At 42.0% G+C, this 26,206-nt stretch overlaps 1 protein-coding gene and 1 long non-coding RNA gene across 3 annotated transcripts in view; both read right to left on the minus strand.

The window, feature by feature from the left end:
- Positions 1-6,995: 6,995 nt before the first annotated feature.
- On the minus strand, positions 6,996-12,369 carry LOC140516105 (uncharacterized). The gene is made up of 4 exons (XR_011971293.1): positions 12,287-12,369; positions 8,684-8,804; positions 7,467-7,635; positions 6,996-7,090 (listed from the first exon to the last, which is right to left on the minus strand). It is a non-coding gene; the product is annotated as an uncharacterized lncRNA (long non-coding RNA).
- A 7,269-nt stretch (positions 12,370-19,638) lies between these two features.
- The window catches only part of LOC140516104 (U1 small nuclear ribonucleoprotein C), a 34,779-nt gene continuing 28,211 nt past the window's right edge, over positions 19,639-26,206 (minus strand). Inside the window, exons 4-5 of one of the 2 annotated variants that reach the window (XR_011971291.1) lie at positions 24,415-24,893; positions 19,639-20,144 (exon numbers count right to left, since the gene is read on the minus strand). The gene's annotated coding sequence lies outside the window, so the exon portion shown is untranslated. The remainder of the gene's footprint in view (positions 20,145-24,414; positions 24,894-26,206) is intronic. The other variant, XR_011971292.1, reaches the window with a different exon arrangement.

The following is a 26,206-nucleotide window of genomic DNA, read 5'->3' on the forward strand; positions in this document are numbered from 1 at the left end:
TTGGTTTAAAATTTAAAAATTAATGTCTAAATAATAACATCTAATAATATATAAACTATTAACAACATCAAAGAACGCTCAAAATCACTAGTAATAAAGCAACTCTGATGTTTTACCTTAAAGTGGCAAAGATTATAAGAGTTGGTAACAGCCAATATTGCTGAGGTTGTATAAACTCTTTAATACACATGGTGGAGCTGTGAATCAATCTAACCTTTCTGAAAAATGATTTGGATATGAGACATGTCTCTAAACTGTTCATATTCTTTGACCCAATAGTCCCAGTACTGGGCATATATCCCAAGGAGGTCAAAGACCAAAATATTTATGGCACCAGTTTTTTTGCATGTGATATTAAGACTAGAAACAAAGTGGGTGATCACTGGTTGAGTGGCTGGAGGAATTTGGTCTATTAATGATGTACATAACGATAACTATTATACAAATACAATAAATGATATGTGACATATTAAAAATTCCTAAAAACATGGAGTTATATATATATGAATTGATGCACATGTAGTAGGTGCCCTTCCTCCATCCCAATTTCCTCCAACATTCTGGGGAAATTTGGGGGTTGGTTTAATGGCCTATAGAGGAGTCAGAACTACCCCTTGGGTTGTGACCTTAGAAGGGAAGGCAGTAGCAGCTGCAAAGATTGGAAAAAGCCTCGGTGACATTGGGGCTGAATGTTTGACAGAAGCTCCAGATGCTATGAGGTCGTGGTGAGGCAGAGGAGCATTCTAGGCATGGAGGACAGGCAGCCAAAGGCACAGATATGGGGAATGGAGTGTTGAGTGCAGGGAACAGCAACTATGCTATGAATCAGGCAAACAATCTTTAAATCAATCAAAAAGTATTTATTTATTTATGTTCTAACAGGAAAACAAGAACTCCATATACAGAATAAATACAAATATAATAAACACAAACCAGTTCAACAGAGGTAGTTTGGGAAGGAGGATGCTATCACACAACAAAACTATCCATAATTTCTGCCCCTAAGGTGCTTTCATTCTTTCTTTCTTAGTCAGTGGCCCTCAACGGGAAAAAAAGACCCCCTGCCCTTATGTCTTCTTGCTCAGGGAGTGATAATTAAACCAATATTAGCATTACTGCTGCGAAGGCTTGATAAGCTTGTCTGCTCATCATACATCATAGCCAGCTCCATCCTGCCTGGCTGCCTGTCCCATGTACCCTCTAGAACCACCTCCCTCCCTTCCCTTATTGCTTATATTACAATGCACTCTACTCACAGAAATTACTTGTTATGCATTGGATCTTTCATTTTCTATATATAAATTGTTTCTTCCCCAATAGAACGGAGAAATGTTTTATTTCTGTCCCTGATGCCTCATTAGTAGGGCACTTAATAATGTGCTTTCTGAATTGAATTGGCTGTTGTTAAATGTTATATTCTATCTTCCCTCTCTAAAAACCAAAGGATAAATGTCGATATATTTTAATGAATAACAGAGGTTATTAAATGTTTAAGAATTTCAGCAACAGTTGGCTAGGTCAGCTTCACACTAGACCTTGAGTCAAAGTGAAAAGGCAGAGGGCCATGGCCTGAACCAATGGGTCCAGCTAGCCCTAGTCCCTCCCTGTGAGTCTAGCCAAACCAAGCCCAGGGAATGTGACCACTCTATGATCAGAGAGGGATCTATCCACCCTGGGCCCAGGAAGGGTTCTACCACTCCTTGGTGTAGGGAGGGTTCTACAAATCTTTGGTCCAGGGAGGGTACTGCTAATCCTTGGCCTAGGGGGAGGTCTGTCCACAAAGGGATCAGAGAGGGGTCTGGCCATGCCAAACCTGGGACACTGGGACAACTTAGCCAGGTTGGATCTCTGGGGCAGTCTGTCCAAGCTAGGTTTGGTAAGGAGTCTAGGCAGACCTGTTGTGGTAGACATTCTATCCAGGCTGCGCCCTGGGGGTAATTTAACCATGCTGGAGTTGGTAGATAGCCTGACTGGACTGAACTCAGTGTATCACCTGCCCGTGCTGAGTCTGGTGGGAAACCCGACCAGGCTTGGCCAGGTGGGCAGGTTGGCCCAGTCTGGTTCAATGAACAGTTTGGTCCAGCCTGATCTGGTAGACCATCTAGGCATGAAAGATATAGTGAAGAGTCTGGCCAACCCTCGTCCTGGATAGGATCTGTTTGAGTTTGTCTCTCAGAGGAAGTTGGCCGGGGCTGGCTCTGACTGGAGTTTGGCCAAACCTGGCTCTGGGTAGAATCTGGTTGAGTTTGGCTCTCAGAGGAGTCTGACCTGGGCTGGATCTGAATGGAGTCTAGCCAGGCTTGGACAGGAGAAGAGTCTGGCCAGGGCTGGCCCTGAATGGAGTCTGGCCAAATCTGACCCTGGCTAGAATCTGGCTGAGTCTGGCTCTCAGAGGAGTCTGGCCAGGGCTCACCCTGAATGGAGTCTGGCCAGGCTCGCTCAGGAGAAGAGACTGGGCTGGGCTGGATCTGAATGGAGTCTGGCCAAACCTGGTCCTGGAGAGAAACTGATTGAGTTTGGCTTTCAGAGGAACTTGGCCAGGGCTCACCCTGAATGGAGTCTGGCCAGGCTTGCTCAGGAGAAGAGTCTGGGCTGGGCTGGATCTGAATGGAGTCTGGCCAAACCTGGCCCTGGAGAGAAACTGATTGAGTTTGGCTTTCAGAGGAACTTGGCCAGGGCTCACCCTGAATGGAGTCTGGCCAGGCTTGCTCAGGAGAAGAGTCTGGGCTGGGCTGGATCTGAATGGAGTCCGGCCAAACCTGGCCCTGGAGAGAAACTGATTGAGTCTGGCTCTCAGAGGAGTCTGGCCTGGGCTGGCCCTGAATGGAGTCTGGCCAAATCTGACCCTGGCTAGAATCTGGTTGAGTCTGGCTCTCAGAGGAGTCTGGCCAGGGCTCACCCTGAATGGAGTCTGGCCAGGCTCGCTCAGGAGAAGAGTCTGGGCTGGGCTGGATCTGAATGGAGTATGGCCAAACCTGGCCCTGGAGAGAAACTGATTGAGTCTGGCTCTCAGAGGAGTCTGGCCTGGGCTGGCCCTGAATGGAGTCTGGCCAAATCTGACCCTGGCTAGAATCTGGTTGAGTCTGGCTCTCAGAGGAGTCTGGCCAGGGCTCACCCTGAATGGAGTCTGGCCAGGCTCGCTCAGGAGAAGAGTCTGGGCTGGGCTGGATCTGAATGGAGTATGGCCAAACCTGGCCCTGGAGAGAAACTGATTGAGTCTGGCTCTCAGAGGAGTCTGGCCTGGGCTGGCCCTGAATGGAGTCTGGCCAAATCTGACCCTGGCTAGAATCTGGTTGAGTCTGGCTCTCAGAGGAGTCTGGCCAGGGCTCACCCTGAATGGAGTCTGGCCAGGCTCGCTCAGGAGAAGAGTCTGGGCTGGGCTGGATCTGAATGGAGTATGGCCAAACCTGGCCCTGGAGAGAAACTGATTGAGTCTGGCTCTCAGAGGAGTCTGGCCTGGGCTGGCCCTGAATGGAGTCTGGCCAAATCTGACCCTGGCTAGAATCTGGTTGAGTCTGGCTCTCAGAGGAGTCTGGCCAGGGCTCACCCTGAATGGAGTCTGGCCAGGCTCGCTCAGGAGAAGAGTCTGGGCTGGGCTGGATCTGAATGGAGTATGGCCAAACCTGGCCCTGGAGAGAAACTGATTGAGTCTGGCTCTCAGAGGAGTCTGGCCTGGGCTGGCCCTGAATGGAGTCTGGCCAAATCTGACCCTGGCTAGAATCTGGTTGAGTCTGGCTCTCAGAGGAGTCTGGCCAGGGCTCACCCTGAATGGAGTCTGGCCAGGCTCGCTCAGGAGAAGAGTCTGGGCTGGGCTGGATCTGAATGGAGTATGGCCAAACCTGGCCCTGGAGAGAAACTGATTGAGTCTGGCTCTCAGAGGAGTCTGGCCTGGGCTGGCCCTGAATGGAGTCTGGCCAAATCTGACCCTGGCTAGAATCTGGTTGAGTCTGGCTCTCAGAGGAGTCTGGCCAGGGCTCACCCTGAATGGAGTCTGGCCAGGCTCGCTCAGGAGAAGAGTCTGGGCTGGGCTGGATCTGAATGGAGTATGGCCAGGCTCGGTTAGAAGAGTCTGACCAGAGTGAGTCTGTAGAAGAGACACGCCCAGCTTGTCTTGAAGAGGAATGGGCTGGGCCTGAAGAGGAATTACGCCAGGCCAGGCACAGAGAAGAGTTATGCCAGGCCTGACCTAGACTGGAGTCTGGCCAGACTGAGCCTGTAGAAGAGTCTGGACATGGTGGACCTGCAGAAGACGCATGCAAGACCTGTCTTGAAGAGGATTTTAACAAGGCTGGGCCCAGAGAGGAGTCATGCCGGGCCTGTCCAGGAGAGAAGTCAGGCCAGATGTGGTCTGATGAGGAATCTGGACAGTTCTGGTCTGATATGAAGTCCGGCCAGGCCTTATCCTTTGATGAATTTTGCCAGAGTTGGTGTGGGGAAAAGTCTGGCCAGGTAGGGTTTGAAGAGAACTGAGACCAGGTCAAACAAAGGGAGGAACTTGGTGATGAGTTTGGTCCAAGGGGACTTTTTAAAGAGTCTGGCCCCTCAGTGTCCTCAGAGATTGGCTTTGCCAGGCTGGAGGAGGAATCTGGGGACACCAGGCCAGAGGAGGAATCTGGGGTCACCAGGCTGGAGGAAAGATCTGGCAACGCCAGGTCGGAGGAGGAATCTGGCAAAGGCAGGCCAGAGGAGGAACCTGGGGGTTCCAGGTCGGAGGAGGAATCTGGCAACTCCAGGCCGGAGGAGGAACCTGGGGACACCAGGTCAGAGGAGGAATCTGGCAACTCCAGGCCTGAGGAGGAATCTGGCAACTCCAAGCCTGAGGAGGAATCTGGCAAAGGCCGGCTGGAGGAAGAATCTGGCAACTCCAGGCCAGAGGAGGAATCTGGCGACGCCATGTCGGAGGAGGAATCTGGCGACTCCAGGCCGGAGGTGGAATCTGGTGATGCTATGACTGAGGGGGAATCTGGGGACGCCAGGCCGGAGGTGGAATCTGGCAACGCCATGTCGGAGGTGGAATCTGGTGACACCATGTCGGAGGAGGAATCTGGCGACTCCAGGTCGGAGGAGGAATCTTGCGACTCCAGGTCGGAGGAGGAATCTGGCAACTCCAGGTCGGAGGAGGAATCTGGCAACTCCAGGTCGGAGGAGGAATCTTGCGACTCCAGGTCGGAGGAGGAATCTGGCGACGCCAGGTCGGAGGAGGAATCTGGCGACGCCAGGTCGGAGGAGGAATCTGGCGACGCCAGGTCGGAGGAGGAATCTGGCGATGCCATGTTGGAGGAGGAATCTGGCGATGCCAGGCTGACTGAGGATGCTAGGTGAGGAGTCTGGCCACACTGGCTCCAGGAGGACTGATGACACAATCCAGTGAATCTAAAATAATTTCTGATGAAAACAAACAAAAAATGATTCAAGGTAGCAATAGCTGAAAAAGGGAATATCTCCATTGCTCCCATCCTGAAGAAAGGGATAAGCCCTAATCAGGCCAGGCTGGAGTGGGAAAATGGGAGGGGGAGGCAGATATCTTTATCACCAGGGCCTGAGTAATAGCCTGTGGAAAGCAGGAGCAGGAGGTAAAAGGCCATTCTCCAAACAAATCTTCTCCCAAAAGGAACACAACCAGGAGAACATTGTACACAGTAACAACCACAGTGCACGAGGAATTTTTCTGAAAGACTTAGTCCTTCACAGAAATGCAAGGACCTAAAATATTCCCAAAGGACTCTTGAGGCAAAATGCAATCCACATTCAGAGAAAGAATTATGGAATTGGATCGCAGAATGAAGCAGACTATTTTCTCTTGTGTTATGTTTTGTTTGGGTTTTTCTCATGGTTTCCCCCATTCATTATAATTCTTCTATGCAACATGACTAATGTGAAAATGTGTTTAATAAGAATGTATGGGTAGAACCTATACAAGATTACATGCTGTCTCAGGGCGGGGGGGAAGGGAGAGGGAGGGGGAGAAAATCTAAGACTCATGGAGGTGATTAAATAAAATAATTTTTTTGTTTAAAAAAAGTATGTGTAGAAGCCATATAAGATGGCATGCTGATTCAGGGAAGGAGAGAGGAGAGAGGGGGGAGGGAGGGGGAGAAAATTTAAGACTTATGGAAGTGAGTGTAGAAAACTGAAAACAAATAAATTAATAAGAATTTTTAAAGATTTAATAATATTTACTGTTTTTGAGAAAAAATCTTCCCCCACAGGATCCACCCCTTGCAATCCTTCCTCAGAAACAGTTCACATTCCCCATCGTTCCAGAAGTGACTGCAGAAAACTGAAAACAAATAAATAAATAAAATAATTTTAAAAAAAATAATTTATGTGTGGAACCTATATATGACTGCACATTGACTCGGGGAGGGAGGCAGGAGGGAAGGGGAGAAAATCTAAGACTTACAGAAGTGATTGTAAAAAACTGAAAACAAGTAAATTAATAAATTAAGCAATTTTTTAAAAAAGAATCTGTGTGTAGAACCCATATAAGATTGCATGACGACCTGGGGAAGGAAGCAGGAGGGAGGTTGGAGGGAGGGGCTGAAAATCTGAGACTTACAGAAGTGATTGTAGAAAACTGAAAACAAATAAATTAATAAGAATTTTTAAAAACTTAATAATATTTACTATTTTTGAGAAAAAAATCTTCCCCACAGGATCCACCACTCGCAAGCCTTCCTCAGAAACGGTTCACATTCACCATCCGTCCAGATGTGATTGTAGAAAACTGAAAACAAATCAATTAATATATATAATAAAATAATTTTTTACAAAAGAATTTATGTGTAGAACCCATGTAAGATTGCACACTGACTCGGGCAGGCAGGTAGGAGGGAGGATGGGAGGGAGGGAGGATGGGAGGGAGGAAGGATGGGGGGGAGGGAGGACGGGGGCGAGGGACGGGGAGAAAATCTAGGAGTTACAGAAGTGATTGTAGAAAACTGAAAACAAATAAATTAATAATTCTTAAAAACTTAATACATATTTACTGTTGTTTAGAGAAAAATCTTCTCCCACAGGATTCACCCCTTGCGAGCCTTCCTCAGAAACGGTTCACATTTACCATCCTTCCAGACGTGACTGTAGAAAACTGAAAACAAATTAATAAATAAAATAAAACAATTTTTAAAAAAAGAATTTATGTGTAGAACCCATATAAGACTGCATGTTGATTCAGGGAGGGAGGCAGGAGGGAAGGTGGAGGGAGGAGGAGAAAATCTAAGACTTGTGGAAGTGATTGGAGAAAACTGAAAACAAATAAATTAATAAATTAAATAATTTTTAAAAAAGAATATGTGTGTAGAACCCATATAAGATTACATGACCACTCGGGGAGGGAGGGGGGAGGGAGAGTCTGTCTGTGCTCATCCTTAGTTTTTGAAGAAGACTATTACATCAGAGAAATGATGACATGATTTGCACTTCATTTTGTTTTGAGTGAGGGAAGGCTGTGCAAGGTCACTAACCTCACTTTCTCCTCCTGAACCATCTGGGTCCAGTGACCAAATACTCATCAGGATGACTGGAGATGGCCCAGGATGCAGTGGGAGACCTGGCCTTTTCAGGTACTCACTTAGAGGGAGGTAATGTCCATTGAGTGAATAGGCCTCTTTAAGAAGTAGTCAGGGAATGGTCCTTTCAGTGAACAAAAGAAAAAACAAATAAATCAACAGAAACTGTTACTAGTGATAATCACCCTAAGCCAGTCATTAAGTGGAGCTTGGACAGGGACCTATTGTTGTCCAGCCCACGGGCTTCAGTTTCACTTACAACACATATGATCAAGGGCAAGTCACTTAAACCTCTCTTGGGCTTCAGTTTCCTCTGCTGTAAAATGAGAGGGAGGCTTGGATTAATTTCTCTGGCTGTCCTCTTGCCTGGAACATTCTCCCTCCTCATCTCTGCCTATGGGTTTATTTTAAATACTGACTAAAACTCCATCTTTTATAGGAAATCTTCCTCTCTTGTTCATGCCTTCCCTCTGTTAATTATTTCCCATCCATTTTATATATAGCTTGTTTGTAAATATTTGTTTGCCTGTCATTTTTCCCATTAGATTGAGAGGTCAGATTCTCATTTGCCTCTTTTTACAAAAAAAGAATGTCACAGTGAATGCACAGAAAATACAGTATCTGCACATAGTAGGTGCTTAAATGTTTATTGACTGAATGACCTCCAAGGTCTGTTTCAGGTCTTAATCTATCACCCTGTGACATGGACCTTTGAAAGGTTTTGTTTTGTTTCTTTTGGTTTTCTATGAGTTTTAACTTTCTAATAGGGTTACATATAGTAGACATTTTATGCAAAGAGAACAGATGCAGAACCTATGATCACATATCCTTTTTTAAATGAATTCCTGTTATACTTGGTGAAGATTTCTTGAAATATGTTTAATCAAGCTGGAAGATGTCAATGGTCCTCATCCTCCTAAGAATAGGGCCTGTCACTGGAGATTATGCTATCTAATCCCAATGTTTAGTTATTGAGGAAGATCAAATATATCCAAGTCATGTGAATATGAAGCAGAGATTGATCCATATTTTGGAATCTTTACATCAAATTAACACATTGTTCCTCTATCACCCCTGGACTTGGTATTTTAAAATGTTCAACCAGGAGTGATCTAGTCATCTGGTCTCCTTTAGGAAATAGCCTGGTCAAAGTGAGTGAATTCAGGACTTACTAGATATGGTTCTTCTCCAGGCTCACACTGGGGACAGTGATGGCATATCCCTGTGGTCTGGTGGTAATACTCATTCTCTCCAGTTTGAATATTCAGCGCTGGCTGGGTACATCAGAGACACCTGTCACCAAGAATAGGAATCCACATTAGCTTTCCTTGACTCTTTTCAAACATTGGACATTTGCCCAATGATAAGTACCTAAAAAGCTGATTTCCTTTTGGAAGGGGAACAGTCTTTAAGTCTTCCATAGCTTCTATTGTGATGGTAGAGGAGGAAGCAAGGGTGGGGTGGCATGTATAAGTATTTTTGTTTTTAGAAGGGACCCATTCAGTGGAGTGTTTGTTCAGTTTATGAGCTCACCTTCATAATTTTTCTTCCAACATGGTTACCAATAAGGGATCTGAGTCACTTTTTGTTGTGGAACAGTTTATTTTCCTAATGACTTTGGACCAGTTCATATAGGTACATCATCATCATAAATAATAACCATGATAATGATAGTAATTATGATGATGATGATGGCTGGTATTCATTTAGGGCATTAAGGTTTACAAAACCATTCATATGTATTATCTCATTTGATTCAATTAATATTTATTGAATTGAATTATCTACAAAATCCACTCGATGGAAAGAACTTTGGATTTTAGTCTAAGGATCTGGATTCAAGTTCTAGCTTTTCTATACATTCCCTGTATGACTTTAGGCAAATCATTTAAGTTCTTGGGGGCCTCAGTTTCCTCATCTGTAAACTGAGTGGATGGAACTAGATTGGGGGAGGAGGGGGAACTAAAGTCCTTTCCAGCTCCAAAGCCACAATTAGATGAAATAACAGGGCTTTTTACAAAGGGAGTTCTCAATAATACACTTAATTGTGATTTTTTTCTCCTTTATCTGAAATTAAGAACATTCTTTCTCTACTACTTTTTTACTTTTCCCTTTCTCTTGCAGAATTGATTTTTGTGGTTGGCCCTTTTTGGTAAGCTTAGGTAATATGTAAGGACAAATTCACATAGATACACAAGATATAATACACAGTTTTAGGCACATATCTGCACGTTAGCTAGTCTAACACTTCTAAACTTTGTAGTTATAAGGATCTTTCTCCCATTTGCGTATAGGAGGATATAAGTGGTAGGGTCCAATGCCTAGCTCTGTAGCCCTACCCAGCCTGTGAGGTACTTTGATAAACATCTATTTGATGGGAAATTTCCACCTTGGCTTCTTTTTGGAAGGAGGGTGGAGAGAGGAGGAGAAAATCTAAGACTTATGGAAGTAACTGTAGAAAACTGAAAACAAATAAATTAATAAAAAATAAAACTAATAAATAAAATAATTTTTTTTAGAAAAAGAATGTATGTGTAGAAAGCAGATAAGATTGCATGCAGTCAAGGGGAAGGAGGAGGGAGGAAAGTGGGAGGGATGAGGGATGGAGGCAGGAGTGGGGGGGATGGGGAGGAAATCTAAGACTTGTGGAAGTGATTGTAGAAAACTGAAAACAAATCAATTAAGAAATAAAATAATTTTTAAAAAGAATGCATGTGTGGAACTCATATGAGATTGTATGCCCTCTAGGGTAGGGACGGGGGAGGGAGGGGGAGAAAATCTAAAACTTATGGAAGCAATTGTAGAAAACTGAAACCAAATAAATTAATAAAAAAAATAAAACTAATAAATAAAATACTTTTTAAAAAAAAAGAATGTATGTGTAAAACCCATATAAGATTGCACTGTAACTCAGGGAGGGAGGGGGGAGGGAGGAGGAAGGGAGAAGAGAGCGGAGGGAGTAGGGGGTAGGTAGGGAGGAGGGAGGGGGAGTGCTGGGGAGAAAATCTAACACTTATGGAAGTGATTGTAGAAACCTGAGAACAAACAGACAAACAAATAAATAAAATGATTTTAAAGAAACAAATGCATGTGTAGAACCCATATAAGACTGCACACCAACACTGGGAGGGAGGAGGGAGGGAAGGAGAAGGGATGAGGAGAATATCTAAGACTTATGAAAGTGATTGTAAAAAAACTGAAAACCAATAAATTAATAAATAAAATAATTTTTTAAATAAGAATTTATGTGTAGAACCCATATAAGATTGCATAGCAACTCAGGGAGGGAGGGCAAGGGAGCGGGAGGGAGGGATAACGAGAAAATCAAAGACTTTTGGAAGTGATTGTAAAAAACTGAAGACAAATAAATTAATAAATAAAATAATTTTTTAAAAAAGAATTTATGTGTAGAACCCATATAACACTGCATTCCCTACAGGGTGGGGTGGGGGAATCTAAGACTTGTGGAAGTGATTGTAGAAAACTGAAAACAACTAAATTGATGAAAATAAATAAAATAGATAAAATAATTTTTAAAAAATCAATGTATGTGTAGAACCCATATAAGACACAGGGAGGGAAGGACCAGGGAGGGGGAGAAAATCTAAGTCTTATGGAAATGACTAGAAAACTGAAAACACACAAATTAATTTAAAAATTTTTTTAAATAATTTAAAAGAAAAAAGAACATATATGTAGAACCCATATACTATTGCATGCCAACTTGGGGAGGGAAGAGGGATGGAGGCAGGAAAGAGAAGGAGAAAATCTAAGACTTATGGAAGTGAGTGTAGAAAACTGAAACAAGATAAATGAACAAAATAAATTTTAAACATATTTTAAAAAAGAATGTATGTGTAGAACCCATATAAGATTGCATGAGGAGGGAGGAGGGAGGGAGGAGGGAGGGAGGGGGGAGAGAGGAGGGAGGGAGGAGAAGGGATGGGGATAAAATGTAAAACATATGGAAGTGATTGTAAAAAACTGAAAACAAATAATAAAAAATAAAATAAATAAATAAAATTATTTGTTTAAAAAACAGAAGAAATATATAGAAGAAACCATATAAGATTGCATGCAGTCAAGGGGAAGGAGAGGGGAGGGAGGTGGGATGAAGGAGGGATGGAGGGGGTTGATGGAGAGAAAATCTAAGACTTATGGAAGTGATTGTAGAAAACTGAAAACAAATCAATTAATAAATAAAATAAGTTTTTAAGAAAGAATGTACATGTAGAACCCATATAAGATTGTACAACCACTAAGGGAATGTGGTGAGAGCTACAGAGGAGGAGGGTAGGCGGAGGGAGGGAGGAGGGAGGGCAGGGCAGAAAATCTAGGACTTACAGAAGTGACTGTAGAAAACTGAAAACAAATTGATAAATAAAATGAATTAAATAACTTTTTTTAAAAAAGAATTTATGTGTAGAACTCATATAAGATTGCATGCTAACTCTGGGAGGGAGGTGGAAGGGAGGGGGGAGAATGCAGAGAAAATCTAAGAATTACAGAAGTGATTGTAGAAAATTGAAAACAAATAAATTAATAAATAAAATAAATTTTTTAAAAAGAATTTTTTGTGTAGAACTAATGTAAGATTACATGACCACTGGGGAGGGAGGTGGGAAGGACCACTCAGGAAGGGAAGTGGGAGGGAAGGAGGGAGAGAGAAGGAAGGGGGGATGGCGAGAAGGAAAATCTAAGAGTTACAAAAGTGATTGTAGAAAACTGAAAACAAATGAATTAATAATAACTCTTAAAAATCTAATAATATTTACTGTTTTTGAGAAAAAAATCTTCCCCCATAGGATCCACCCCTTGCGAGCCTTCCTCAGAAATGGTTCACATTCACCATCCTTCCAGATGTGATTGTAGCAAACTGAAAACAAATAAATTAATAAATAAAATAATTTTTTACAAAAGAATTTATGTGTATAACCCACATAAGATTGCACACTGACTCAGGGATGGAGGTGGGAGGGAAAGTAGAGGGAGGGGGAGAAAATCTGAGACTTATACAAGTGATTGTAGAAAACTGAAAACAAATAAATTAATAAATAAAACAATAAAATATATGTTTTTAAAGAATTTATGTGTAGAACCCATATGAGATTACAGGACCACTCGGGGAGGGAGGTGGGAAAGACCATCAGGACAGGTGGAGGAGGGAGCGGGAAGAGGGGAGAGGGGAGGGTGGGGGAGAAAATCTAAGAGTTACAGAAGTGATTGTAGAAAACTGAAAAGGAACAAATTAATAATGATTCTGAAAAACTTAATATTTACCATTTTCGAGAAAAAATTCTTTCCTCACAGGATCCACCCCTCGCCAGCCTTCCTCAGAAATGGTTCACATTCACCATCCTTCCAGATGTGATTAGAGAAAACTGAAAACAAATAAACTGATAAATAAAATAAATAAAATAATTTTTTTAAAAAAAAGAATTTATGTGTAGAACTCATGTAAGTAAGACTGCATGCAGACTCTGGGACAGAGGCGGGAAGTAGGGGGGAGGGAGGCTGATGGAGGGGGGAGAGGGGAGAAAATCTAAGACTTACAGAAGTAATTGTAGAAAACTGAAAACAAACAAATTAATAAATAAAACAATAAAATATAGTTTTTAAAGAATTTAGGTGTAGAACCCATATGAGATTACACGACCACTCCGGGAGGGAGGTGGGAAAGACTATCAGGGCAGGTGGAGGAGGGAGCGGGAAGAGGGGAGAGGGGAGGGTGGGGGAGAAAATCTAAGAGTTACAGAAGTGATTGTAGAAAACTGAAAAGGAACAAATTAATAATAATCCTTAAAAACTTAACAATATTTACTGTTTTTGAGAAAAAAATCTTTCCCCACAGGATCCACCCCTCACAAGCCTTTCTCAGAAACGGATCACCTTTATCATCCTTCCAGACGTGATTAGAGAAAACTAAAAACAAAGAAATTAATAAATAAAGTAATTTTTTAAAAAAGAATTTATGTGTAGAACTCATATAAGTAAGATTGCACGCAGACTCTGGGACAAAGGCGGGAAGCAGGGGGGAGGGAGGACGAGGGAGGGGAGAAAATCTAAGAGTTACAGAAGTAATTGTAGAAAACTGAAAACAAAAAAAATTAAAAAATAAAATAATTTTTTAAAAAACAATTTATGTGTAGAAGCCATATAAGATTACATGACCACTGGGGGAGGGAGGTGGGAAAGACCACCTGGGCAAGAGGGAGAAGGGAGGGAGAAGGGAAGGAGGGGGGAGGGGGGAAAAAAAATCTAAGACTTACAGAAGCAACTGAAGAAAACTGAAAACAAACACATTAATATAAAACAATAAAATATATTTCTTTAAAGAATTTACATGGAGAAGCTATATAAGATTACACGACCACTGGGGGAGGGAGGGGGGAAAGACCATTGGGGCAGCGGCGGGAGGGAGGGAGAAGGGAGGAGGAATGGCAGGAGAGAAAATCTAAGACTTACAGAAGTAACTATAGAAAAATGAAAACAAACAAATTAATAAATAATCTAATTTTTGTTAAAAGAATTTACGTGGAGAAGCCATATAAGATTACACAACCACTGGGGGAGGGGGTGGAACGACCATGGGGCGGGAGGGAGAAGGGAGGGAGGGGGAGGTCGGGAGAGAAAATCTAAGACTTACAGAAGCAACTGTAGAAAACTGAAAACAAACAAATTAATATAAAACAATAAAATATAATACTTTAAAGAATTTATGTGTAGAAGCCATATGAGATTACACGACCACTGGGGGAGGGAGGCGGGAAAGACCATTGGGGCAGCGGCGCGAGGGAGGGAGAAGGGAGGGAGGGGGGAGGTCGGCAGAGAAAATCTAAGACTTGCAGAAGCAACTGTAGAAAACTGAAAACAAACAGATTAATAAATAAAATAATTATTTTTAAAAGAATTTACGTGGAGAAGCCATATAGGATTACACGACCACTGGGGGAGGGAGGCGGGAAAGACCATTGGGGCAGCGGCGCGAGGGAGGGAGAAGGGAGGGAGGGGGGAGGTCGGCAGAGAAAATCTAAGACTTACAGAAGCAACTGTAGAAAACTGAAAATAAACAGATTAATATAAAACAATAAAATATATTTCTTTAAAGAATTTACGTGGAGAAGCCATATAAGATTACACAACCACTGGGGGAGGGGGTGGAACGACCATGGGGCGGGAGGGAGAAGGGAGGGAGGGGGAGGTCGGCAGAGAAAATCTAAGACTTGCAGAAGCAACTGTAGAAAACTGAAAACAAACAGATTAATATAAAACAATAAAATATAATACTTTAAAGAATTTATGTGTAGAAGCCATATGAGATTACACGACCACTGGGGGAGGGAGGCGGGAAAGACCATTGGGGCAGCGGCGCGAGGGAGGGAGAAGGGAGGGAGGGGGGAGGTCGGCAGAGAAAATCTAAGACTTGCAGAAGCAACTGTAGAAAACTGAAAACAAACAAATTAATAAAATAATTATTTTTAAAAGAATTTACGTGGAGAAGCCATATAGGATTACACGACCACTGGGGGAGGGAGGCGGGAAAGACCATTGGGGCAGCGGCGCGAGGGAGGGAGAAGGGAGGGAGGGGGGAGGTCGGCAGAGAAAATCTAAGACTTACAGAAGCAACTGTAGAAAACTGAAAATAAACAGATTAATATAAAACAATAAAATATATTTCTTTAAAGAATTTACGTGGAGAAGCCATATAAGATTACACGACCACTGGGGGAGGGGGTGGAACGACCATGGGGCAGCGGCGCGAGGGAGGGAGAAGGGAGGGAGGGGGAGGTCGGCAGAGAAAATCTAAGACTTGCAGAAGCAACTGTAGAAAACTGAAAACAAACAGATTAATATAAAACAATAAAATATAATACTTTAAAGAATTTATGTGTAGAAGCCATATGAGATTACACGACCACTGGGGGAGGGGGTGGAACGACCATGGGGCAGCGGCGCGAGGGAGGGAGAAGGGAGGGAGGGGGGAGGTCGGCAGAGAAAATCTAAGACTTACAGAAGCAACTGTAGAAAACTGAAAATAAACAGATTAATATAAAACAATAAAATATATTTCTTTAAAGAATTTACGTGGAGAAGCCATATAAGATTACACGACCACTGGGGGAGGGGGTGGAACGACCATGGGGCAGCGGCGCGAGGGAGGGAGAAGGGAGGGAGGGGGAGGTCGGGAGAGAAAATCTAAGACTTACAGAAGCAACTGTAGAAAATTGAAAACAAATAAATAATAATTTTTAAAAAACTTAATAAATATTTACTGTTTTCAAGAAAAAATTCTTTCCTCACAGGATCAACCCCTCCTGAACCTTTATCGTAAACCCTTCAAACTCACCAGAGACCCCTTCCCGAGGTGCCAAGTTGGGAGCAGTTGAGGAAATCAACCACCACCTCCATCGCCTCTCGGTGCAGGAAGAGAGTGGGGGAAAGCAAGAAGCACTTTTTCCCGCTCTTTTTACTGTCCCGCCCCTTCCTTGCCCCTCTAGGATTTCTGGGAGGAGTCTGATCTTGATGGTCTGTCCTCTAAGACCTAAGGCTTCTTCGTTACACTCTGCTTTCCGTTCTCCTTTTCCCCACTCTCTCCACACACACCCCACCCTCCAACACCCACTTAAACAGACCAAAACAGACCAGTCAAGAAAGAAAAGATGCTGAAGTTAGAGAGGGAAATAGTTCTGAATACCTGGAGGCGAAAAAGAGGGGGAGGAAGATAAACATGGAAGTTATCACCCAACATCCCCCAACCAGTCTCACAGTCTTTTCTTAATCCCACCAACTTCAGACTAAGCTTCTTGTGTGATGCTCCCAGTCAGTACATTCTCCTGCCCAAGCACCTTCCATAGGTCCTTACTGGCCACCAAGTTACTTCACAAGTCATCATCCTGGCTTTCCAGACTCCACAGCAACTTTTACCTTTCTCTTCATATTTATTTACCACTCGTCCCTGACATGCTTCCCCCCACCCCACCTCCACCCCAACTAGATTACTCACTGTTCTGTATGCATTTGCCAGGATCTACCACTATGTTGAATGTTGGATTAGGTTTCCACTGGGAACAATCTTTGATTTTATAGCACTAAAACCTTTCAAAGCTCATTTCCAACAAAATCCTTCAAGGCTCATGTCAAGGAACTTACACTCTATTGGGGGTTAAGGGAAGACACTCCAAAAACGAATAAAATGGTACAGATAACTGTCATACATGTTGAAAGTAGCTTTGATGTAGAGGAATGACCAGAGTGATAGAGGAGAAACTCGCAGAGGGATTTATGGATTCCAGAAATAGGGATTAGGGAAGGCTTCCCAAAGAAGGTAACCCTCAATAGAAGAAAGACATTGAAAGAGGAATTTGATTAATCAGAAATGTAGAAAGGCTTTTCCAACAATGGTGCACACTCTGTGCAAATGCAGGGAAGGAAAAGCAAGAAGTTCAGTTTGAGGAGAATACAGAGTTTGTGAACAATAGTTTCAGACTGGAAAGGATGGAAAAGTAATGGCTTCAAGATGCCAAGTGCAATCAAACTTTTTTTTAACGTTTTGGGAAGGTGATAGTGGACCTGAATAATTGGTCTTTAATTAAATTTTATTTTCAAATGGAGATTTTCATTCTCTCTCCCATCTCTGCCTACCTCCACCCTCAGTTGAGAAAGCAAGAAAAACAAAACCCCTATCACAAACACGTAAGGTCAAGGAAAACAAATTCCTGTATTAGCTATGATTACAAATGATTTTTTGCAATCTATACTCTTAATTCATTGCCTCTCCATCAGGAGGTAAGCAACATATTTCATGAATCCTCTGCACATGCAGTTGGTCACTGTGTTGATCAGAGATCCCAAGTCTTTTCACGTTGTTTGTCTTTTTAATTGCATTGCTCTCATTGCATAATTTTTCTCTTGGATCTATGCCTCCCACACTGCATAAATTAATTCATACAAAGTCCATGTTTCTCCAAAAGTAAGAATTAATCTAATTGTGTTCCTATAACCCACTAAGCTCTGTTAGGCCAAGTAGGCCATGATCATCAACTGGTTTGAGTCCATACTGAATGCCCACAACCTCTTATTCCCAGCTAGTGAGAGACAGTGTGGAGAAGTGGAAAGAACTGCTAGATTTAGAGGTACTGTGTTCACATTAGAATTCTACCATATACCTATTACCTGTGTAACCTTGAGTAAATGACTGAACTTCTCAGGGCTGGTTTCCTCATCTGCAAAATAAAGGGAATGAACTGGATGACCTCTAAGGAGGTTTTTCCAGCTCTCATTTGATGAACCAGACCAAATCTGAAAGGAAGGTATAGATCCACAAAGATAACAGAGAAAAGCCAAGCAATATAAGGGGTAGCTCTTGGACCAACTCACCCCCATTCTGGAGTGGTGACACCTGACCCTCAATCTTGGCCTCTTGGCCCCTCTTTACAAGGCTGTGGGGGTCAATGTGGAGTACTAATTTAAAAGCATCTCTTACTCCTTCAATATTACATGTTGGAAGAGCTGAGTTTTTGCCTACCTTACCCTCATTTGCTTCCAAGCTTCTCCAATGTACTTTTACCTTAATCACTTGAGGCATCCTAGTATTGCCTCAGTCATGGTTGTCATAATTCACCAGTAGGATCAAGGGTTTTCTATCTTTGTCAGTCCAGCCACAGGTATCCCTCTAACCCAGGCACTCAATAGGCCCATAACAGATATATATGACCAGAACTACCACCCTATCTTAACCAAAGCAAACAAAGTATAAAATGGTGCTATCACTTCAAGTTCTTTGGCTGAGTTCCAAAGACTCCAATACTGATTCAGATACCTGTCCCACGAACTCAGTCTCAGAGTATGATAAAGTCTATACTTGCTTTACACTGGGGACTATTGCCAGGAAGGGGTTGCAATGTCTATGCATTATTAGCCCTGGACCCTCTCTCCTTCCCTTTGCTCTTTGGCAGTTCTGCCCTTTGTTGGGGGAAGGATAAAGGTGGAGGTCATTTGGCTTTTACTGGTTAAGTATGATACCCCCACTCTGGGAAGGTGGTAGGAAAGGGTTCAGTGTTTCATCAGTACTCCAGGCCTTATGGTAACACTTTTGTGATTTAGATTAGTTGATTGTTGTGGTGATGGCAGGAGGCAGTAGTGTTTTTACATTCTTTTAACAGTGGAAGCTTTGCCCTTTAAAATTTTCTATTAGGAAAGTTCATTTTAATTGTATTTTATGATCCATAGTGCCTTATTGCATTTTAAGCCTTGCACATGAATTACTGGACTAAAGAGTTTCATTTATTTTACAAGCTGACAAAGAAAAGGGGAAATAGATTGACTGAAGCTTTCTAGGGTTGACTTAGCCCCCTGGAATAGGTCACATGAGACCATCCTCCTCAATCAACAGACCCCCAAACACTGCTGGGCAGCATGAAGTTATTCAGATTTAAGCAGAGATGTGTTGATGTGTTGAGAGCCAGCAAGGTATCAGTCTCACTGGTCCAAAAAGGACTTCAACTCAAAATCTGGATTTGAACCAGTCCACATTCATAACCTAGTTGATCAAGGTTGCTTGTGGCAAAGATCCTCAAAATATTTTGATTTTATATAATCCCAGTACCTAGCATAATACATAGTCATCTGGTCACTAGACCCAGATGACTTAGGAGGAGAAAGTGAGGCTATGACCTTGCACAGCCCTGCCTCACTCAAAACATAGTCAAGTGCAAGTCATGTCATCATTTCTCTGATGTCATGGCCCTCTTCAAAAACGAAGGACAAACACAACCTTATACACAGTAAGTACATAATGAATAGATGTTGATGAAGAGAAAAAAAGTTTGAGATGACAAAATTGAGGTGTTGTTATGGGCTCCAGGAGAACAAATAAAATCTCATCTCCATTGATTCAAAGCTTAAGAGACAGACAAACACAAATATGAGATAGATATGAAGGGGACTAAGGGGAGGAGGAAAAAGAGGAGGAAAGAGAGGGAGAAACAATGAGACAGAGACCATTTGCCCAAACACAAGAATACCTGCCTCACAATGATACATGGAAGCAAGCACCAGACCTAGGAGACTGATGAAGGAGTTAGAGGAAACCCGCAAATGTGGAATAAAAAACTTGTATAACATCTAGTTTGATGAAGTTGTTTTATTGACTTGGCAAGTGTTTATTGTGCCCAACTACCAAGTACCTTTATAACTCAGTTAGAAATAACTCTGAGTACCTTTATAACAGATACCTGCTACCCTGACATTGATCCAAAAGAGCAATAAACAATCCTGGGGGGCAGCAAACAGAACTGACCAAGTAATCTAGTCCTTGATAGCTTGCAAACAGCCCCCAGGGCAAGCTTCCATCCCTTCAGGTTGATCTACCTTAAGGGTACATTTAGCGATTGTAAAAAATTCTGTAAGAGCAATGAAGAGTTTTGTCAAGAAATATGAAGATAGTCCAACCCCAGAGTCCATTTATCTTCCACATTTCAATTCAATAAAATGTGTCCACTGACATGGAGAAGTGACCTTCGAGCCTCTTGAGAAGGACAACTGGAAAACTGAGAAGTGTCCATGCTTGCTATAACTTGGAGGCAAGTTACTCACTGTCTAAAGTTTTCTTATTCAAGGATGGTGCAGGTAAACCTATAAAGAAAGAATTAAAATGTTAAGATACTATACATAGTTTTATTTATTTATATTTTTATATTATATATAATTTATATTTAAATATATATTTATATACATACACATATATATTGTTTTGTTTTCCTTTAATCAGTGGGTCTTATTTTATGCCCCAGTTATCTCAAATTTCACCTTCTCTTTCACCTATAAGGTATGGAAGCAGAAGGTGAGATGATGCCTCCTTCCCTCTAGACCCCAACCCCTTTGGGGGTCTTATGTGACTGCATTCATTTAACGCTTATTTTATTTAGAACGCCTGGGAACTCCTAACTCCACCTGATCCCCAAAACCTGAAAAGAGCTTAACATTCAACAATTTTGCTGTATTCTCTAACTATGGTGCTGTGCTTTGAGACATGAATTGAAGCTTGTAACATCCTTTTTAAACAATGAAACCAAAACACTTAAGAGGGAGTATGTGATGAAGGAAGAGCCCAGCTGTGGTGTAAATCTGACTGATGTTACCACAATGTTAATTAGACAGGCAAACCTAGGTGTCTCGCTCCAGATATACCTGAAGACACCCACGGCACTTCCTAGAAAAGTTAGAGGCTGTCAACACCACAAGGATGTACCTGTGTTTAGAAATCTCCTTAACTAGCCAAGTAAACAGATGGGCCAACAGTACTGTGGCAAGGTTAGAAGCAGCTTTAGCAAAGGGAAACTGAGCAGGATCAGAAATAATCTGTTCTTCATGTTAAAATGCACAGAATCAAATTGCTTGCCTTCTCAGTGAGGGGGGAGGGACAGGAGGAAGGGAGAGAATTTGGAACTCAAAAAATTTTTTTCAATGAATGTTAAGAGGCTGCTAGGTGGTGCAGTGGATAGAGCACCAGCCCTGGAGTCAGAAGAACCTGAGTTCACATCCAGACTCAGACACTAGCTGTGTGACCCTGGGCAACTCACTTCATCCTCAGTTTCCTCCTATTGTTGAGGTAGGGGTGTGCTGGGGAACCCCAAAATACCGACACACTGGGTCTTGCTCGAATGAATTCGACACAAGCCTTCTTAAAGCCAAAGAAAAATAAAGTTTATTAAAGATTCACCACACTGAGTTGACTTTTAAGGAGTCTAACCTTTTGTAACACTTGCTCATATTGACAAGTGGGCCAGAAAGAATCTCAGCTAGACAGAGTCTGAGCTGGACTAAACCTGAGTGTCTTCAAGGAGGCAAGATGGAATTTAAATACATAAAAAAACTGAGGAAAGAATCCAGGTGTCACCAAGAAGTCTGGGATCCCAGAGATGGTCTTGATAGATCAAACCCAGGGAGGATCCCGATAGGAGTGGCCAGTAGTCCAGAAAATCCACAATCCAGGCTGGGCAACTTGGACTTCAAGAGAATGCTAAGTAGTTGGGAATATCAAAAGGATGCTAGGATCAAAGGAAGAGAATGCTAAATGGTGATCAGATAGGGAGCATCTGGGCCGGGAGAAATGGAAGGGGAATCCAAGGGCCCTCCCCCACCCAAGGCCAGACTTTCCAGGGCTCTTCAGACAAATATGACAAAAGCCCTTCCGATCCAAGGGACAAAGGTCTTGGCTTGGGCTTGTACCTCATCATTATGAGCTGAAGAAGGAAATGGCAAACCACTCCTGTATCTTTGCCCAAAAAATCCCAATTGGGATCACAAAGATGGAGATGACAGAACCAAAAAAACTATCCTAAATCTTTACTTTCACCTGGTCAATTTGGGGACTAAGCTATGGGGAAAGATGATTCAAAAAACCTCTGATTTTTCTGCTTAATGTCCCTCCAATTTACATTTTTTCCTTGGACATGGACACATGTAGGAGAGACTGACTTTCTCTGTGCAAAAGAAGGACAGATCCATAAAATTAAAAAGTGTGTGCATTTTTCAGTTTATGATAGACCACATCTCTAGAAAAGAATGTGGTCTGCAACTCTGTTTCTGGAAATACTCATGTTTTCCAAGGGCAGAGAAGAGCATGATTGATATACTTAACTCTTTTCTCTGCTGAAAAGAAGGGGGAGACTTTCCTCTCTCCCTTAGATTTGAAATATGATGCCAAATTCTGTCCTAACAAGCAAACAATGTTGCAAAAACAGTATCTTTCTAATGCAATAGGGATGAAATTTCTTATACTTTGCTATAAACCCATGATTGCAGGGCTAATGGCTGGTAAAAACAAGGGTGCCATATTCCTTTTGGAGTCCTTCATAAAGGCTTTGCAGATATGAAGGGGGATTTCAGCATCAGAAGTCTGAGTAAGAGGTAACATCTTAAGACTAACCACTTTGTCAATGGCAAAGTAAGGGGCCCCTAGGCATCTACCACCTCTGCCCCTTAGGCACAATACCCTCTCTTTCAGGGTACCTTCATCAATCAGGTTCCTCAGGGTCCCCTGCCATTAGTCTGCTCAACAAAAAGCCTTTCTTATATATACATATCTATATCTATAGCTATCTATATAGATATAGATATATATGTATGTACGTATGTATATTTACATTCATACTCAAAAAAGGGAGAATGTCCAGTTGGGCATAGCCCACAATATAATGGTATAAAATGTGAGGGCAAAGAGGAAGATGGCTTCCAAGTCATCAAAAATCACATTTTCTGTACCTCGATTCATAAACCCACAGGGCCCAAGCCCCAAAATCTCCCAAGCTTTCACTTTATACTGATTGGCCGACCCCGGCTACTTATTTGGAACATCCTTTCTTGTTTCCAGGTTGCTGCCTGACTCTCCAAATTTTGCTGGAAGCTCCTGGTCCAAACTACAGGACAAGTGAAATGGGGAGCATGGGAGACCATGACGACTTCAAAGAAGGGATCTGGGGCAGGGGGTCAAGTCAAGGGGATTGGTTTCCTTGTCCCACACATCCAGACCTCACTCCACAGGAATCACAGCCTGGACTTTTACCACTGAAATCTCATGGGCCTAAGAGCCGGCCAATGTGTTAATATCTGTCCCCCTAATGATTAGTCCAAGAGCACTGGATGTGCCCAGTATCTCCTATAGATGCCTGACCTGAATAGTCTTAGGTACATTTCTACTGCTTACCCTGTCAGCATGAAATTCCATCTGCTCCATCTGCTAATTGAGCAGATGCAGTGTTCAACAGAGCTCTGGACTACAGACTGGGAACACCTGAGTTCAAATCTTGCTTGAGTTATTTACCAGCTGTGGGACATTGGGCAAGTCACTTCACCCCTTCTCAGCCTCAATTTCCTCATCTTTAAAGTGGGAGTAACCAACAGCCATAACAGCTAATATACCATAATGGTGGTGTGAGGATCAGATGAGATTATATATGGAAAGCACTTTGTAAACATTAAGACACCACATAAATGTTAGCTATTATTGTTATAATTCATCCCTCTGTCCTCTGCTTCTCAGACTCCGATCCTAGTTGTATCAGTATTCCCTTTTTGGCTTTCCCTATCTGTAAAAAGCACAAATCTTCATCCCCTTGGATGTCCCAGGAGAAGCAGGTCAGCTGCCAACCTATAACATACCAAGGGACTGGGACCTACCAGGCACCAAATGGGGACCAAATTCTCTAATCCTCTACCCCCCAACTTTAGCCTCGCTTCCACATTTCAGGGTCCCACTGGCTGTTCCTCTGCTCAAACCTCACTTTTAGCACCAAACATATAAACCTGAAAGTGCCAGAAAGGTACTGATTATGTCAGCTACACCCAGTAGGTCTTTTGCTTGAAGTTTGGATTTGAACCAAGGAAGGAGTCCAACCTCACCACTTGGTTGATCAGGGCTATTTACTGGCAAGGATGCTCACCAAGATAAAACAAATTTCAGCCGGTAGTAACTTTTGGTCTTCAGAATTCCCAAACATCTGAGGTACAAAGCAGCACCAAATCTGATCCACATGGTAGATAAGGATAACCCACAAAATGGTAAAACACTCAAGGGCTGGCAGATACTGCATGGCCAATCCCTGGTCGGGGATGTAGCAATCCCTGGAGATAATAGTTCACTATTTCTAAAGATGACCAAAGGGTCCTAAAAAGCATATACTATAATATTTCATTAAGAGCATGAAAAGTTACTTTTGAACAGTTCAATAGGTTTCCAATAGGTCCCTTTCACAATCCTCAATTTTTAGTTTTACACTGACTGGTACTTTGGGCATCCAGTCACCAAAATTTCCCTACTCTGGAAAGTATGTGAAAATGTATAAGTGGGGAGGATATGTTCTCTCCAAACAATTACCAAAGCAGGGACTACTGTTAACTGTACCTCAATGTTGTAGAAAGCCCCTTGGAACTTAGGGTTTAACTCCAAGGGATAACTGAGCATGTCCCACAGTCCTCATTCAAGGAAGACAGTGCTGGCTTCATACCAGGATAAAGAAGGAGGTAGGATTACAGTCTCATCCCTGAAAGTAACAGGGCAGAGAAGTAGAGAAGATATTCACATGAATTTTTCTTTGCTGAGACGCAACCAGTGTTCTGTTAGCATCTGCAGTGTGTCTCACAGATGAAGTCACAGGCAGGATTCATATTGCAGAAGTCATAATAAAACAAGCATGGTATTCCATGGTCTGTGGGTTATTGTGATTTCTCTGAACAGAGTCATTCTCCAAGGACTGACTGAGAAACCAGAACCTTATTTCCATCAGCTTGAAGCCTAGATGTATACAGTAACAAAATGGAATGAATGTCTTCTTCACTTGTACCCCTTGACAGAACGATGTTGATCAGGCTTCCATTAAAAATCTGATGAAATATGATGGGAAAAATGAAAATCAAGGACATAAAGAAAGGTCTGATATGTATCAAAATATTAATAGTAAATATTAATAGTAAATATTAAAAAATATTAATTTTTTGTGACAGTGAAGAATCACAAACCACATAAGCACCCATCAATGACTAAACAAATTGTGGTGCATGAATGTATTGGAGTATCACTGTGCTGTAAGAAATATAAAGAATACCAAGTAGCATGGAAAGGCTACCTGAATAGAATCAGGAAAACCAATATACACAATGACTACATGAACCCAAAGAACGTAAAAGAAATAAACTATGGATAATGGTCAAGTATGGCCATGCCGAGGATCTGAATGTGGTATTGCATACACTGTTGGTTGACTAGGAAATGACAGACAGTAGTAAGTGGGACACTGGGTAAGTCACTTAACCTCTGTTTGCCTCAGTTTCTTTGGCTATAAAATGGGAATGATAAAAGTATCTACCTCCCAAACCTATTGTGAATATTAAAAGAGATAATATTTGTAAAGGGCTCAGCACAGTACCTGGCATAGTAAGCATTATACACATTAGCCTTTTTCCCCCCTACTGAGCTGCTTTCATTCCTTGTTCTATTAAAATCTTTATACAACAATAACAAAGAAAAACGAGTTTGAAAGACTCTAGGACTCTAAACAATGCGAAGACAAATCATGATTCCAGAAGATCATTTAGCACTGTGCCTGGCACATAAGAAGCGCTATATAAATAAACACTAGCTCTTAGGATCAAAGATGAAGCATGACATCCAACCTGTTTCTACCAGACCAGTGATTTTTGGACCTAGCCAATGTGGAAAGAATTTGTTTGGCTTGGCAAAGCATATTCTTTACAAGGCTTTTTCAAATTGTGGAATGGGGGCAGTGGAGAGAGTGAGGGAGAAAGAAAAATACTTGCTAAAAATAAATAGAGATAATGCAAAAACTAGAAAAATGAGAAAATGGCATAGAGTATGAATACAAAAGAAGTTCCAAACATTGTGAAGGAACCAAAGAAGCACATCTACAGGTGAAATTACTTAAGTGAAACAAATAGTCACAGAAACATAAGTGACTAAAATTGACGGAAATAGGAAAGAAATAGGAAATTGTTTAAATAAATTGATTTCAGATAAAGAAATATGGCAAATAATTTATGAGCTGTTTAATAAAAAAGTGTCTTGCCTTATGGGGTTAATAGGTGAATCATTCTAAATTTTTTTAAAACTAACAATTCTTCTATTACATAAATTGTTTTAAAATTCAGAAAATAAAATATAGAAGTATGAAAATAATAAA

The sequence above is a fragment of the Notamacropus eugenii genome, chromosome X (assembly GCF_028372415.1).
Source record: "Notamacropus eugenii isolate mMacEug1 chromosome X, mMacEug1.pri_v2, whole genome shotgun sequence".
NCBI lineage: Eukaryota > Metazoa > Chordata > Mammalia > Diprotodontia > Macropodidae > Notamacropus > Notamacropus eugenii.